General features: G+C 49.0%; 1 non-coding gene across 1 annotated transcript; it reads right to left on the reverse strand.

Moving 5' to 3' along the window:
- Positions 1 to 114: 114 nt before the first annotated feature.
- TRNAP-AGG (transfer RNA proline (anticodon AGG)) lies at positions 115 to 186 on the reverse strand. Its single transcript has one exon. It is a non-coding gene; the product is annotated as a tRNA-Pro (tRNA).
- Positions 187 to 4,443: the final 4,257 nt, after the last annotated feature.

Consider the following 4,443-nt stretch of genomic DNA (forward strand, 5'->3'; position numbering starts at 1 on the left):
GCAGCTTGTCTTTAGGGTCCTTTATTCACTCACCACTAGGTCATCTTTCTGCCACAACCCTAAAAGGGGCAGGCAGTGTATGTTGGGGTACAGGAAAAAAAATCAGGAAAACAAGGGCTCGTCCGGGATTTGAACCCGGGACCTCTCGCACCCTAAGCGAGAATCATACCCCTAGACCAACGAGCCACCGATGGTTATGTTTGGCCAGATGTGCCTTCCCTGCCACATCAGCAGCAGGCGCAGTTTATGGTTCCTAGAGGTGGAATCTTTTCCCAGGCTGGCAACCAGCCCAGGCTGGCTGCACTCCAGCGGGCTTTGCCTCTCTCTTGGCTCTCTCCGCCCCTCCCTGGCCCACCGTGGAGCCACGCAGATGCTACGGGCAGGGCCCTTTCCCCAGGACCAGCCGGTTCTCCCCCAGGGCTACCACGTGGACTTTGTGGGGGTGCTGGTGAGAAAAGGCAGAGAAGAAGCCAGGGTGCAGCAACCTCCACTTTCCAGGGGAGCCCCAGGTCTGAGGGAGACTGCACCCCATGAAGAACAACCCTTCTTTCTTTCCTCATGATCAGACCACCAGAAAAAACCCTCCACATCATCAGCCTCCTAGATGAGGAAGCAGAAGACTGACCCAGATCACCTGGACTAGAAGACATTTGCAGACTTACTCAGTTTCTTCATCTGTCAGTTGGGGAAGTAACACTTGCCCTGGGTGCCTTGCAGGGTAATTTGAGGATCAGGCAAGACGATGTCTGTGAAGGCAGTCTGCAAACTGTAAGATGCTGTACGAAGGAGAGGGGTTACTCTGACAGCAACATGAGGGTGGGGGGGGAAACACTCAATAGGAAAGTTGCCCCTTGATGCTTAATATGGGCCAGCTACGTAGTGTGTTCTGTGCTTTGCGGATCTTATTCAGCCTTATAACAACCTTGTGAAATAGGTGTCATCCCCATTGTAAGAAAAGGAAACTGATCTGCATTCAGCTTACAAGAGGCACATTTATCTAAATCTAAAGCCTGTTTTAAACACAGTAGACACTGCTACCCAGACTTTCTAGAAAACTAAAGATGGGAATACATCCTGTAAATACTCACACTCCCTCCCACACCCCAGCCTACCCTCCTCATCCTGCCCAGAGACGCTGCAGGAAGAAACCTGCTAACAGGCTAAGTGTGGCCTTGGGTGGGCTCCTTCTGGCTGGGAGTTTCCCCAGTGAGAGTGAGGGGGAGGCTCAGAAACTGGGGTCTTGTGGGAGAACCCAGTGGGTCCTGCCAGGCTCTCTGTTTTGTGCTTCCATTGTACCGTATCCGTCACCCCTCCTCCCCACCCACCACCACCGAGCCCTGCTTGCTTGCAGAAGGCAGAGCCCTGTCTTGTTGGTCTTTGGGTCCAGCCTCATGTCTGACACTTGGCAATCCTGCTGACAAGTGACTCCCAAGCATTTCTATGCGCTGGGTTCTGTGTAATCACTTTACCAAATTAATCTCATTTTCACAGTACAACTGTTATTGTAGACATCACTTAGCAAATGTCTGTGGAATGAATGAGTGAGTGAGTACATGAAAGAAAAGTCTCAGGGGAGGACACAAAAAATCACTAGCGGCAACAGACATTCAGGTCAATCCTCGTCTTTTGGCTCCAAGTAGAAACCATAAGCCTGAAGAAAACCTCCTGCCTTCCATCCTTTTAAGCAGGCTTCCTCATGAACCCAGTCTTCTCTTGGAAAAGCAGGAAGAATGGCCCCTCGCTTCAGAGAGAGGGTTGGCCAGCATTCGTTTGTATCCAGGGGAGTTTCATGGTCTCCATCCAGGAGGGCCGGACCAGACAACCGGTTCCACGAACTAATCATGGCCAGGGAGAAAGGCAACAGCTCATCTATTCTAAAACCAAAGAGACTTTTTTGGGTAGCTGTTCCCCAGCTCTAAACTGGCTTATAAATAATAGCGCACTCAACACGTCATTCCATTACCTCAGCACACATTCCCTAAATTGCTCCTCTTGGTAGATGTGCCAGGAAGTGAGGTTACTCCAAGACAGTCTCCTAGGGGCTAAGAATGTTTCAGGGATGAGACGGGGCTTGGATTCCAGCCAGTGCTTCTTTCTGGGGGTGCTGTTCAAATTTGAGGCAGGATCATTCTTCGTTGTGTGGCCTGTCTGGAACAGTGTCCTGCCCACTAAATACCAGTAATCCCTTCTTCACCATTGAGACAGCCATTAAACACCCCCGCACACCGCCTAATGCCCCCCAGGATGGCAGGGGTCTGGGGAGAGGAGCGCTGCTCTGGTGGGAATCCATTGGCACCTACCATACACTATTCTTCCCCCCAGGCTAAAATTACTGTGGCTTTGCTGTGGGCCCTAGGACTTTAGGCCTTCAGTGACTTGTTTGTCTCTGCCTTTAACAAGCCATAGATGGAATTCTCTGGGGAGAATCCTGGCTCTACTTCTAGGAGCTCCCTCCCTTTCCTCCCAAGAGAGGGTGGCTTTCAGTCGGGCAAATCCTTTGACGATTCCTCATATCCACGTCAGCGTGTAGACCTTTCTCTTATCTCATCATTTGTCTGGAGAACTCTTATGGGTCAGTATTTAACAGACAACATTGTCACAACACATCATCTCAAGTTCACTGTCACCTCCTATGTATCAACAACACAGCAAAAGCCAACACTGGTTGCCTTGGGAGAGGGGAACTGGGTGGGAAATAAGTGAATTTTTCACTGTACATTCTTTTGTACTTTTTGAATATTCAGTCCTGGACATCTCTATAATCCACTCAAAAACAGAAATTAAATTATGGGACTCTAAGCCGAGAGAAGCAAGGATTAGAGAAGGCAAAGGGAAATGTACTTCAAACCTCCAGAGAGCCTAAATGTCCTCTGGATCAGAGCAGCCCACCGGAGCTGGTATTTGGCACCCAGCCTAATAATGGTTCTGGTTTATGTCCAATTCTGAATTATGCTTTGTGTTGAGTCCATATTGAGGGGTAATAGTCGGGAGTATATCCAATCCTATGAAACTGGTTGTTCTGTCTGCTCCAGAATGTTCTTGAGGACATGGTTTATTATATCACACCAACGTCGCCTTTGTATAGTCCCTAGGGAGGTATTCTTGTCTGTCATAATCCCAAGAACAGTTGGTTTGCGTTTGCTTTCTGGACGCTGAATTATGTAAATATGTAGCTTCTAGAAAGCATGAATGCGTGGTCATATTTCAATTTAATTCTTTTTTTTTTTAAAGATTTTATTTATTTATTTGAGAGAGAGAGAATGAGAGACAGAGAGCATGAGAGGGAAGAGATCAGAGGGAGAAGCAGACCCCCTGCCGAGCAGGGAGCCCGATGCGGGACTCGATGCGGGACTCGATGCGGGACTCGATGCGGGACTCGATCCCGGGACTCCAGGATCATGACCTGAGCCGAAGGCAGTCGCTTAACCAACTGAGCCACCCAGGCGCCCTCAATTTAATTCTTGACTTTTGAACTCCTTTCTTCTTCTTTTGCTCCTACATTTGATTCATGACTTCTTGTTGTGTCCCATATATTCCTACAAACTTCCCTTAAACTATTTCTGGAAAAGGTGGGAGTATAGATGGATAAACTCCTAAAGAGAATAGGAAAAAAAACCAAACCAAAACGCTAAGACTATTCAAAAAGTATCCTCTTTTGGGGGCTCCTGAGTGGCTCAGTGTGTTGAGCATCTGACTCTTGGTTTCTGCTTGGGTCATGGTCTCAGGGTTGTGGGATCTAGCCCTGCGTTGGGCTCTGTGCTCGGAGTGGAGACTGCTCGGGATTCTCTCTCTCCGTCTTCCTCAGCCTCCCTTCCCCCCTCCCCCCTCCCCCCTCACATGCGGGCGGTCTCTCTCTCTCTCTCTCTCAAAGGAAAACATAAATCTTAAAAAAAAAAATCCTCCTTTTCTAGGACTTTCCTTTTTTCTAGACAATTAGAATGGAAAAACAAATTTCCTCTTGACTGTTTTTTCCATTTTGTTCTGGACATTTATATGTCTAAATCTAAGTCAGTGGTTCTTAACTAGACGGGAGGAGGCAGGGGGTGGTTTTGCGTCTCAGGGGATATTTGTGTCTGGAAACGTTTTCGATTGTCAGGCCTGAGGTGGTACCAGTGCTGTTGGCGTCCAGCGGGCAGTGACCAGGAACGCTGCAAACATCCTGCAATGCACAGGACAGCCGCGCCCCTGCCCCAGCAACGAATTGTCTGAGCCGATACACCAGGAGTGCGGAGATGGAGAAATCCTGGGCTAAATATACCCAACCAACATAATCTTCTGTAAAGCCTTAGTATATCATGTTCCTAAATTAATAAAGTGACTTGAGGGCGCCTGGGTGGCTCAGTCGGTTAAGCGACTGCCTTCGGCTCAGGTCGTGATCCCGGAGTCCCGGGATCGAGTCCCGCATCGAGTCCCGCATCCGGCTCCCTGCTCGGCGGGGAGTCT

Source organism: Leptonychotes weddellii, chromosome 12 (assembly GCF_054177405.1).
Source record: "Leptonychotes weddellii isolate Sample4059 chromosome 12, ASM5417740v2, whole genome shotgun sequence".
In the NCBI taxonomy this organism is placed as follows: domain Eukaryota; kingdom Metazoa; phylum Chordata; class Mammalia; order Carnivora; family Phocidae; genus Leptonychotes; species Leptonychotes weddellii.